At 45.8% G+C, this 12,737-nt stretch overlaps 4 non-coding genes and 1 pseudogene across 4 annotated transcripts; all 5 read left to right on the top strand.

The window, feature by feature from the left end:
• Nucleotides 1–1,373: 1,373 nt before the first annotated feature.
• On the top strand, nucleotides 1,374–1,574 carry LOC130325404 (U2 spliceosomal RNA; annotated as a pseudogene).
• A 2,101-nt stretch (nucleotides 1,575–3,675) lies between these two features.
• LOC130325402 (U2 spliceosomal RNA) lies at nucleotides 3,676–3,866 on the top strand. Its single transcript, XR_008870231.1, has one exon. It is a non-coding gene; the product is annotated as a U2 spliceosomal RNA (small nuclear RNA).
• Nucleotides 3,867–5,950: 2,084 nt separating this feature from the next.
• On the top strand, nucleotides 5,951–6,141 carry LOC130325403 (U2 spliceosomal RNA). The gene has a single exon (XR_008870232.1). It is a non-coding gene; the product is annotated as a U2 spliceosomal RNA (small nuclear RNA).
• Nucleotides 6,142–8,227: 2,086 nt separating this feature from the next.
• On the top strand, nucleotides 8,228–8,418 carry LOC130325401 (U2 spliceosomal RNA). Its single transcript, XR_008870230.1, has one exon. It is a non-coding gene; the product is annotated as a U2 spliceosomal RNA (small nuclear RNA).
• Nucleotides 8,419–10,511: 2,093 nt separating this feature from the next.
• On the top strand, nucleotides 10,512–10,702 carry LOC130325400 (U2 spliceosomal RNA). Its single transcript, XR_008870229.1, has one exon. It is a non-coding gene; the product is annotated as a U2 spliceosomal RNA (small nuclear RNA).
• Nucleotides 10,703–12,737: the final 2,035 nt, after the last annotated feature.

Here is a 12,737-nt window from a genome sequence, read left to right as displayed (position 1 = left end):
TCTGTGCACAGACTTTGAGATCTATGCTTTAGACTGTATCTAAACCTGCTCCAACATGGACTGACATTCTGGCCTACTTTCAGCCGATGCGACTTGTCTGTCGCTGAACAGTCGCTTTTTATGTATTCAGCACCTATGTATAATGTTGTAAAAATGCTCTAGAAGCTAAAGTCGCAGAAATGTCACACATATTTGGCCTGCAACTTTCTGTGCGACAAATTCAGACAGGAAAAATCAGTATAAATCCTTAGAAAATTATCCCCCAGTGTCTCCATCTGCTGGCGGTATTGAATAAGCATTGCTGCACTGATGGGGTATGCATTAGACGAAAAAAAAGAAGAAAAAGAAGAATAATACGCCCAGAAAAGAGGCGAAAAGGAGAAAAACGTAAAAAAACGTGAAAAAAAAGTAAGAGGAAGAGAAGGGAAAAAAAGGTGGAAATGGGTTTAAAAGTGATTTCGGCGGAGAATATATATATATATATATATATATATATATATATATATATATATATACGCGCACACACACACATATATATAAACGTATTCTCCGTTGAGATATTGCAGCCGCTGCTGTGTCCAGGCCCAGGAGCCTTAGCACTGTGCTGTGATGTCACTCAATACCACTGACATCACTAGGTGTAAACAACATCTCTCCTTTGCTGTGTATGTGACTATGGAGCTGTTTGGTGATGTCGTCTATTATGGCCTTCATAGAAGCAACAGGAGATTGTTGCATCCATCTAGAACCCTCAGAACTACAGTGCTATGATGTCACTCACTTCCACAGGCCTTGCAGAGTGTAAACAACAACAACCCAGCTTTGTTGTGTATGTAACCATAGGGATTGTGATGTCACCTAGAACCTTCACAGCAGCGACAGCTTTATGAGGAGCATCAGCACTGCTCTGCCTGAGCAGAACCATCACCGCCATAGGTTGTCAAATAACCCGGATTTAACCCACACAGGTAAGTCCAATGGGGTGCAGGCATGTCCTCTATGCTTACAGCTTCCCGTGGGTGTTGGTTTGATACCGTTTGGGGACAGCCAAGGAGGCATCTGCAGGCAACAAAGGTAGGTGTGTGCTTGTGTGTGTGTTTCCTATGCAGATCCTAAGCCCAGTGTCACATGCAAGTAGGAGGAGTAAGAAGGGAGTTATGGATTGCATTTAAAAAGGCCCCGTGGGAGTGCAATGGGCCCCTGTCTTGCTGCTTAGCAATAATGGTATGGGTTTAGGTTCTGCTGTGTGTACTGGTGGTTGACTGCCCCCCAGCCCAGAGTGTGCATGGAAAATTGTCTGGCAGCCTCCCTGACAGCAAGCAGTGATAGTGCCCATGAAGGGGACCTTGTTGGGCCCGCCCCCTTTCACGGTTATCGCTTCTCGGCCCTATTGGCTAAGATCAAGTGTAGTAATCTGATTCCTTATCAGTTTAATATCTGATACGTCCCCCTATCTGGGGACCATATATTAAATGGATTTTTGAGAACGGGGGACCGATTTCGAAGCTTGCTTCCGTCGCCCTATGCATTGACCCCGATATGAGCAGTATCTTCGAGGTAACAGTGCACCACCCCCTTACAGGGTTAAAAAGAAAGATTCCTACTTTCATTGCTACCTGCTTGCTGGCTAGCCAGCTAGCCAGCCCCTGTGGGCCTTGCTGCTGCTGCTGCTGCTGCTGCAGCCAAAAAACAAAAGGTGGTGCTGCTGCTGCTTCTGCTGCTTCTGCTTGTGTCTGGCCGCTGTTGGAGCGTCCAGGCACAGGACTTCTGCTGCTGCTGACTAAATGGCCTCCTTAATTGGATCATTTGAGTAGCCAGCACACCTGTGCAGGTAGGGCATGACATGATAGGCAGCTGCCTTGATAGCGGGTGGGTGCTGAATGTTCCTAATTGACAAAATAAGATTAATGCTTATGAAGAAATATAAAATCTCATCCCTTCCCCAATATCGCGCCACACCCCTACCCCCTTAATTCCCTGGTTGAACTTGATGGACATATGTCTTTTTTCGACCGTACTAACTATGTAACTATGTAACATAACATGGGGGGGTCTCCTGGCTGTTCACACAGGTGTGTCATTGCTGTACATTGACCATGCATTGCTTCTGTGGTATTGCAAAGGCAAAGACAAATGCTTCCAGCCATCCATTGCACTAATGGATTGGTCATCAGCAGGCTGTCTATGTCCCGCATCAATATAGACCAAAGTACAGAGGGTTAGGCTATGCTATAGTGCACCTACCTGATGCATCAGAAGGTGCGAGGCCCTTGCTAAATTCTGTGCACAGACTTTGAGATCTATGCTTTAGACTGTATCTAAACCTGCTCCAACATGGACTGACATTCTGGCCTACTTTCAGCCGATGCGACTTGTCTGTCGCTGAACAGTCGCTTTTTATGTATTCAGCACCTATGTATAATGTTGTAAAAATGCTCTAGAAGCTAAAGTCGCAGAAATGTCACACATATTTGGCCTGCAACTTTCTGTGCGACAAATTCAGACAGGAAAAATCAGTATAAATCCTTAGAAAATTATCCCCCAGTGTCTCCATCTGCTGGCGGTATTGAATAAGCATTGCTGCACTGATGGGGTATGCATTAGACGAAAAAAAAGAAGAAAAAGAAGAATAATACGCCCAGAAAAGAGGCGAAAAGGAGAAAAACGTAAAAAAACGTGAAAAAAAAGTAAGAGGAAGAGAAGGGAAAAAAAGGTGGAAATGGGTTTAAAAGTGATTTCGGCGGAGAAATATATATATATATATATATATATATATATATATATATATATATATATATATATACGCGCACACACACACATATATATAAACGTATTCTCCGTTGAGATATTGCAGCCGCTGCTGTGTCCAGGCCCAGGAGCCTTAGCACTGTGCTGTGATGTCACTCAATACCACTGACATCACTAGGTGTAAACAACATCTCTCCTTTGCTGTGTATGTGACTATGGAGCTGTTTGGTGATGTCGTCTATTATGGCCTTCATAGAAGCAACAGGAGATTGTTGCATCCATCTAGAACCCTCAGAACTACAGTGCTATGATGTCACTCACTTCCACAGGCCTTGCAGAGTGTAAACAACAACAACCCAGCTTTGTTGTGTATGTAACCATAGGGATTGTGATGTCACCTAGAACCTTCACAGCAGCGACAGCTTTATGAGGAGCATCAGCACTGCTCTGCCTGAGCAGAACCATCACCGCCATAGGTTGTCAAATAACCCGGATTTAACCCACACAGGTAAGTCCAATGGGGTGCAGGCATGTCCTCTATGCTTACAGCTTCCCGTGGGTGTTGGTTTGATACCGTTTGGGGACAGCCAAGGAGGCATCTGCAGGCAACAAAGGTAGGTGTGTGCTTGTGTGTGTGTTTCCTATGCAGATCCTAAGCCCAGTGTCACATGCAAGTAGGAGGAGTAAGAAGGGTTCCTGGCAAATCCGGGTTATGGATTGCATTTAAAAAGGCCCCGTGGGAGTGCAATGGGCCCCTGTCTTGCTGCTTAGCAATAATGGTATGGGTTTAGGTTCTGCTGTGTGTACTGGTGGTTGACTGCCCCCCAGCCCAGAGTGTGCATGGAAAATTGTCTGGCAGCCTCCCTGACAGCAAGCAGTGATAGTGCCCATGAAGGGGACCTTGTTGGGCCCGCCCCTTTCACGGTTATCGCTTCTCGGCCTTTTGGCTAAGATCAAGTGTAGTATCTGTTCTTATCAGTTTAATATCTGATACGTCCCCTATCTGGGGACCATATATTAAATGGATTTTTGAGAACGGGGGCCGATTTCGAAGCTTGCTTCCGTCGCCCTATGCATTGACCCGATATGGCAGTATCTTCGGGTACAGTGCACCACCCCCTTACAGGGTTAAAAAGAAAGATTCCTACTTTCATTGCTACCTGCTTGCTGGCTAGCCAGCTAGCCAGCCCTGTGGGCCTTGCTGCTGCTGCTGCTGCTGCTGCTGCAGCCAAAAAACAAAAGGTGGTGCTGCTGCTGCTTCTGCTGCTTCTGCTTGTGTCTGGCCGCTGTTGGAGCGTCCAGGCACAGGACTTCTGCTGCTGCTGACTAAATGGCCTCCTTAATTGGATCATTTGAGTAGCCAGCACACCTGTGCAGGTAGGGCATGACATGATAGGCAGCTGCCTTGATAGCGGGTGGGTGCTGAATGTTCCTAATTGACAAAATAAGATTAATGCTTATGAAGAAATATAAAATCTCATCCCTTCCCCAATATCGCGCCACACCCCTACCCCTTAATTCCCTGGTTGAACTTGATGGACATATGTCTTTTTTCGACCGTACTAACTATGTAACTATGTAACATAACATGGGGGGGTCTCCTGGCTGTTCACACAGGTGTGTCATTGCTGTACATTGACCATGCATTGCTTCTGTGGTATTGCAAAGGCAAAGACAAATGCTTCCAGCCATCCATTGCACTAATGGATTGGTCATCAGCTGGCTGTCTATGTCCCGCATCAATATAGACCAAAGTACAGAGGGTTAGGCTATGCTATAGTGCACCTACCTGATGCATCAGAAGGTGCGAGGCCCTTGCTAAATTCTGTGCACAGACTTTGAGATCTATGCTTTAGACTGTATCTAAACCTGCTCCAACATGGACTGACATTCTGGCCTACTTTCAGCCGATGCGACTTGTCTGTCGCTGAACAGTCGCTTTTTATGTATTCAGCACCTATGTATAATGTTGTAAAAATGCTCTAGAAGCTAAAGTCGCAGAAATGTCACACATATTTGGCCTGCAACTTTCTGTGCGACAAATTCAGACAGGAAAAATCAGTATAAATCCTTAGAAAATTATCCCCCAGTGTCTCCATCTGCTGGCGGTATTGAATAAGCATTGCTGCACTGATGGGGTATGCATTAGACGAAAAAAAAGAAGAAAAAGAAGAATAATACGCCCAGAAAAGAGGCGAAAAGGAGAAAAACGTAAAAAAACGTGAAAAAAAAGTAAGAGGAAGAGAAGGGAAAAAAAGGTGGAAATGGGTTTAAAAGTGATTTCGGCGGAGAAATATATATATATATATATATATATATATATATATATACGCGCACACACACACATATATATAAACGTATTCTCCGTTGAGATATTGCAGCCGCTGCTGTGTCCAGGCCCAGGAGCCTTAGCACTGTGCTGTGATGTCACTCAATACCACTGACATCACTAGGTGTAAACAACATCTCTCCTTTGCTGTGTATGTGACTATGGAGCTGTTTGGTGATGTCGTCTATTATGGCCTTCATAGAAGCAACAGGAGATTGTTGCATCCATCTAGAACCCTCAGAACTACAGTGCTATGATGTCACTCACTTCCACAGGCCTTGCAGAGTGTAAACAACAACAACCCAGCTTTGTTGTGTATGTAACCATAGGGATTGTGATGTCACCTAGAACCTTCACAGCAGCGACAGCTTTATGAGGAGCATCAGCACTGCTCTGCCTGAGCAGAACCATCACCGCCATAGGTTGTCAAATAACCCGGATTTAACCCACACAGGTAAGTCCAATGGGGTGCAGGCATGTCCTCTATGCTTACAGCTTCCCGTGGGTGTTGGTTTGATACCGTTTGGGGACAGCCAAGGAGGCATCTGCAGGCAACAAAGGTAGGTGTGTGCTTGTGTGTGTGTTTCCTATGCAGATCCTAAGCCCAGTGTCACATGCAAGTAGGAGGAGTAAGAAGGGTTCCTGGCAAATCCGGGTTATGGATTGCATTTAAAAAGGCCCCGTGGGAGTGCAATGGGCCCCTGTCTTGCTGCTTAGCAATAATGGTATGGGTTTAGGTTCTGCTGTGTGTACTGGTGGTTGACTGCCCCCCAGCCCAGAGTGTGCATGGAAAATTGTCTGGCAGCCTCCCTGACAGCAAGCAGTGATAGTGCCCATGAAGGGGACCTTGTTGGGCCCGCCCCTTTCACGGTTATCGCTTCTCGGCCTTTTGGCTAAGATCAAGTGTAGTATCTGTTCTTATCAGTTTAATATCTGATACGTCCCCTATCTGGGGACCATATATTAAATGGATTTTTGAGAACGGGGGCCGATTTCAAAGCTTGCTTCCGTCGCCCTATGCATTGACCCGATATGGCAGTATCTTCGGGTACAGTGCACCACCCCCTTACAGGGTTAAAAAGAAAGATTCCTACTTTCATTGCTACCTGCTTGCTGGCTAGCCAGCTAGCCAGCCCTGTGGGCCTTGCTGCTGCTGCTGCTGCTGCTGCTGCAGCCAAAAAACAAAAGGTGGTGCTGCTGCTGCTTCTGCTGCTTCTGCTTGTGTCTGGCCGCTGTTGGAGCGTCCAGGCACAGGACTTCTGCTGCTGCTGACTAAATGGCCTCCTTAATTGGATCATTTGAGTAGCCAGCACACCTGTGCAGGTAGGGCATGACATGATAGGCAGCTGCCTTGATAGCGGGTGGGTGCTGAATGTTCCTAATTGACAAAATAAGATTAATGCTTATGAAGAAATATAAAATCTCATCCCTTCCCCAATATCGCGCCACACCCCTACCCCTTAATTCCCTGGTTGAACTTGATGGACATATGTCTTTTTTCGACCGTACTAACTATGTAACTATGTAACATAACATGGGGGGGTCTCCTGGCTGTTCACACAGGTGTGTCATTGCTGTACATTGACCATGCATTGCTTCTGTGGTATTGCAAAGGCAAAGACAAATGCTTCCAGCCATCCATTGCACTAATGGATTGGTCATCAGCTGGCTGTCTATGTCCCGCATCAATATAGACCAAAGTACAGAGGGTTAGGCTATGCTATAGTGCACCTACCTGATGCATCAGAAGGTGCGAGGCCCTTGCTAAATTCTGTGCACAGACTTTGAGATCTATGCTTTAGACTGTATCTAAACCTGCTCCAACATGGACTGACATTCTGGCCTACTTTCAGCCGATGCGACTTGTCTGTCGCTGAACAGTCGCTTTTTATGTATTCAGCACCTATGTATAATGTTGTAAAAATGCTCTAGAAGCTAAAGTCGCAGAAATGTCACACATATTTGGCCTGCAACTTTCTGTGCGACAAATTCAGACAGGAAAAATCAGTATAAATCCTTAGAAAATTATCCCCCAGTGTCTCCATCTGCTGGCGGTATTGAATAAGCATTGCTGCACCGATGGGGTATGCATTAGACGAAAAAAAAGAAGAAAAAGAAGAATAATACGCCCAGAAAAGAGGCGAAAAGGAGAAAAACGTAAAAAAACGTGAAAAAAAAGTAAGAGGAAGAGAAGGGAAAAAAAGGTGGAAATGGGTTTAAAAGTGATTTCGGCGGAGAAATATATATATATATATATATATATATATATATATATATACGCGCACACACACACATATATATAAACGTATTCTCCGTTGAGATATTGCAGCCGCTGCTGTGTCCAGGCCCAGGAGCCTTAGCACTGTGCTGTGATGTCACTCAATACCACTGACATCACTAGGTGTAAACAACATCTCTCCTTTGCTGTGTATGTGACTATGGAGCTGTTTGGTGATGTCGTCTATTATGGCCTTCATAGAAGCAACAGGAGATTGTTGCATCCATCTAGAACCCTCAGAACTACAGTGCTATGATGTCACTCACTTCCACAGGCCTTGCAGAGTGTAAACAACAACAACCCAGCTTTGTTGTGTATGTAACCATAGGGATTGTGATGTCACCTAGAACCTTCACAGCAGCGACAGCTTTATGAGGAGCATCAGCACTGCTCTGCCTGAGCAGAACCATCACCGCCATAGGTTGTCAAATAACCCGGATTTAACCCACACAGGTAAGTCCAATGGGGTGCAGGCATGTCCTCTATGCTTACAGCTTCCCGTGGGTGTTGGTTTGATACCGTTTGGGGACAGCCAAGGAGGCATCTGCAGGCAACAAAGGTAGGTGTGTGCTTGTGTGTGTGTTTCCTATGCAGATCCTAAGCCCAGTGTCACATGCAAGTAGGAGGAGTAAGAAGGGTTCCTGGCAAATCCGGGTTATGGATTGCATTTAAAAAGGCCCCGTGGGAGTGCAATGGGCCCCTGTCTTGCTGCTTAGCAATAATGGTATGGGTTTAGGTTCTGCTGTGTGTACTGGTGGTTGACTGCCCCCCAGCCCAGAGTGTGCATGGAAAATTGTCTGGCAGCCTCCCTGACAGCAAGCAGTGATAGTGCCCATGAAGGGGACCTTGTTGGGCCCGCCCCTTTCACGGTTATCGCTTCTCGGCCTTTTGGCTAAGATCAAGTGTAGTATCTGTTCTTATCAGTTTAATATCTGATACGTCCCCTATCTGGGGACCATATATTAAATGGATTTTTGAGAACGGGGGCCGATTTCGAAGCTTGCTTCCGTCGCCCTATGCATTGACCCGATATGGCAGTATCTTCGGGTACAGTGCACCACCCCCTTACAGGGTTAAAAAGAAAGATTCCTACTTTCATTGCTACCTGCTTGCTGGCTAGCCAGCTAGCCAGCCCTGTGGGCCTTGCTGCTGCTGCTGCTGCTGCTGCTGCAGCCAAAAAACAAAAGGTGGTGCTGCTGCTGCTTCTGCTGCTTCTGCTTGTGTCTGGCCGCTGTTGGAGCGTCCAGGCACAGGACTTCTGCTGCTGCTGACTAAATGGCCTCCTTAATTGGATCATTTGAGTAGCCAGCACACCTGTGCAGGTAGGGCATGACATGATAGGCAGCTGCCTTGATAGCGGGTGGGTGCTGAATGTTCCTAATTGACAAAATAAGATTAATGCTTATGAAGAAATATAAAATCTCATCCCTTCCCCAATATCGCGCCACACCCCTACCCCTTAATTCCCTGGTTGAACTTGATGGACATATGTCTTTTTTCGACCGTACTAACTATGTAACTATGTAACATAACATGGGGGGGTCTCCTGGCTGTTCACACAGGTGTGTCATTGCTGTACATTGACCATGCATTGCTTCTGTGGTATTGCAAAGGCAAAGACAAATGCTTCCAGCCATCCATTGCACTAATGGATTGGTCATCAGCTGGCTGTCTATGTCCCGCATCAATATAGACCAAAGTACAGAGGGTTAGGCTATGCTATAGTGCACCTACCTGATGCATCAGAAGGTGCGAGGCCCTTGCTAAATTCTGTGCACAGACTTTGAGATCTATGCTTTAGACTGTATCTAAACCTGCTCCAACATGGACTGACATTCTGGCCTACTTTCAGCCGATGCGACTTGTCTGTCGCTGAACAGTCGCTTTTTATGTATTCAGCACCTATGTATAATGTTGTAAAAATGCTCTAGAAGCTAAAGTCGCAGAAATGTCACACATATTTGGCCTGCAACTTTCTGTGCGACAAATTCAGACAGGAAAAATCAGTATAAATCCTTAGAAAATTATCCCCCAGTGTCTCCATCTGCTGGCGGTATTGAATAAGCATTGCTGCACTGATGGGGTATGCATTAGACGAAAAAAAAGAAGAAAAAGAAGAATAATACGCCCAGAAAAGAGGCGAAAAGGAGAAAAACGTAAAAAAACGTGAAAAAAAAGTAAGAGGAAGAGAAGGGAAAAAAAGGTGGAAATGGGTTTAAAAGTGATTTCGGCGGAGAATATATATATATATATATATATATATATATATATATATATATATATACGCGCACACACACACATATATATAAACGTATTCTCCGTTGAGATATTGCAGCCGCTGCTGTGTCCAGGCCCAGGAGCCTTAGCACTGTGCTGTGATGTCACTCAATACCACTGACATCACTAGGTGTAAACAACATCTCTCCTTTGCTGTGTATGTGACTATGGAGCTGTTTGGTGATGTCGTCTATTATGGCCTTCATAGAAGCAACAGGAGATTGTTGCATCCATCTAGAACCCTCAGAACTACAGTGCTATGATGTCACTCACTTCCACAGGCCTTGCAGAGTGTAAACAACAACAACCCAGCTTTGTTGTGTATGTAACCATAGGGATTGTGATGTCACCTAGAACCTTCACAGCAGCGACAGCTTTATGAGGAGCATCAGCACTGCTCTGCCTGAGCAGAACCATCACCGCCATAGGTTGTCAAATAACCCGGATTTAACCCACACAGGTAAGTCCAATGGGGTGCAGGCATGTCCTCTATGCTTACAGCTTCCCGTGGGTGTTGGTTTGATACCGTTTGGGGACAGCCAAGGAGGCATCTGCAGGCAACAAAGGTAGGTGTGTGCTTGTGTGTGTGTTTCCTATGCAGATCCTAAGCCCAGTGTCACATGCAAGTAGGAGGAGTAAGAAGGGTTCCTGGCAAATCCGGGTTATGGATTGCATTTAAAAAGGCCCCGTGGGAGTGCAATGGGCCCCTGTCTTGCTGCTTAGCAATAATGGTATGGGTTTAGGTTCTGCTGTGTGTACTGGTGGTTGACTGCCCCCCAGCCCAGAGTGTGCATGGAAAATTGTCTGGCAGCCTCCCTGACAGCAAGCAGTGATAGTGCCCATGAAGGGGACCTTGTTGGGCCCGCCCCTTTCACGGTTATCGCTTCTCGGCCTTTTGGCTAAGATCAAGTGTAGTATCTGTTCTTATCAGTTTAATATCTGATACGTCCCCTATCTGGGGACCATATATTAAATGGATTTTTGAGAACGGGGGCCGATTTCGAAGCTTGCTTCCGTCGCCCTATGCATTGACCCGATATGGCAGTATCTTCGGGTACAGTGCACCACCCCCTTACAGGGTTAAAAAGAAAGATTCCTACTTTCATTGCTACCTGCTTGCTGGCTAGCCAGCTAGCCAGCCCTGTGGGCCTTGCTGCTGCTGCTGCTGCTGCTGCTGCAGCCAAAAAACAAAAGGTGGTGCTGCTGCTGCTTCTGCTGCTTCTGCTTGTGTCTGGCCGCTGTTGGAGCGTCCAGGCACAGGACTTCTGCTGCTGCTGACTAAATGGCCTCCTTAATTGGATCATTTGAGTAGCCAGCACACCTGTGCAGGTAGGGCATGACATGATAGGCAGCTGCCTTGATAGCGGGTGGGTGCTGAATGTTCCTAATTGACAAAATAAGATTAATGCTTATGAAGAAATATAAAATCTCATCCCTTCCCCAATATCGCGCCACACCCCTACCCCTTAATTCCCTGGTTGAACTTGATGGACATATGTCTTTTTTCGACCGTACTAACTATGTAACTATGTAACATAACATGGGGGGGTCTCCTGGCTGTTCACACAGGTGTGTCATTGCTGTACATTGACCATGCATTGCTTCTGTGGTATTGCAAAGGCAAAGACAAATGCTTCCAGCCATCCATTGCACTAATGGATTGGTCATCAGCTGGCTGTCTATGTCCCGCATCAATATAGACCAAAGTACAGAGGGTTAGGCTATGCTATAGTGCACCTACCTGATGCATCAGAAGGTGCGAGGCCCTTGCTAAATTCTGTGCACAGACTTTGAGATCTATGCTTTAGACTGTATCTAAACCTGCTCCAACATGGACTGACATTCTGGCCTACTTTCAGCCGATGCGACTTGTCTGTCGCTGAACAGTCGCTTTTTATGTATTCAGCACCTATGTATAATGTTGTAAAAATGCTCTAGAAGCTAAAGTCGCAGAAATGTCACACATATTTGGCCTGCAACTTTCTGTGCGACAAATTCAGACAGGAAAAATCAGTATAAATCCTTAGAAAATTATCCCCCAGTGTCTCCATCTGCTGGCGGTATTGAATAAGCATTGCTGCACTGATGGGGTATGCATTAGACGAAAAAAAAGAAGAAAAAGAAGAATAATACGCCCAGAAAAGAGGCGAAAAGGAGAAAAACGTAAAAAAACGTGAAAAAAAAGTAAGAGGAAGAGAAGGGAAAAAAAGGTGGAAATGGGTTTAAAAGTGATTTCGGCGGAGAAATATATATATATATATATATATATATATATATATATATATATATATATATATATATATATACGCGCACACACACACATATATATAAACGTATTCTCCGTTGAGATATTGCAGCCGCTGCTGTGTCCAGGCCCAGGAGCCTTAGCACTGTGCTGTGATGTCACTCAATACCACTGACATCACTAGGTGTAAACAACATCTCTCCTTTGCTGTGTATGTGACTATGGAGCTGTTTGGTGATGTCGTCTATTATGGCCTTCATAGAAGCAACAGGAGATTGTTGCATCCATCTAGAACCCTCAGAACTACAGTGCTATGATGTCACTCACTTCCACAGGCCTTGCAGAGTGTAAACAACAACAACCCAGCTTTGTTGTGTATGTAACCATAGGGATTGTGATGTCACCTAGAACCTTCACAGCAGCGACAGCTTTATGAGGAGCATCAGCACTGCTCTGCCTGAGCAGAACCATCACCGCCATAGGTTGTCAAATAACCCGGATTTAACCCACACAGGTAAGTCCAATGGGGTGCAGGCATGTCCTCTATGCTTACAGCTTCCCGTGGGTGTTGGTTTGATACCGTTTGGGGACAGCCAAGGAGGCATCTGCAGGCAAAAACGTAGGTGTGTGCTTGTGTGTGTGTTTCCTATGCAGATCCTAAGCCCAGTGTCACATGCAAGTAGGAGGAGTAAGAAGGGTTCCTGGCAAATCCGGGTTATGGATTGCATTTAAAAAGGCCCCGTGGGAGTGCAATGGGCCCCTGTCTTGCTGCTTAGCAATAATGGTATGGGTTTAGGTTCTGCTGTGTGTACTGGTGGTTGACTGCCCCCCAGCCCAGAGTGTGCATGGAAAATTGTCTG

Source organism: Hyla sarda, unplaced genomic scaffold, assembly GCF_029499605.1.
Source record: "Hyla sarda isolate aHylSar1 unplaced genomic scaffold, aHylSar1.hap1 scaffold_2715, whole genome shotgun sequence".
In the NCBI taxonomy this organism is placed as follows: domain Eukaryota; kingdom Metazoa; phylum Chordata; class Amphibia; order Anura; family Hylidae; genus Hyla; species Hyla sarda.
Note: the sequence above shows the minus strand (reverse complement) of the source record. Positions and strands in the feature narration are given on the sequence as shown.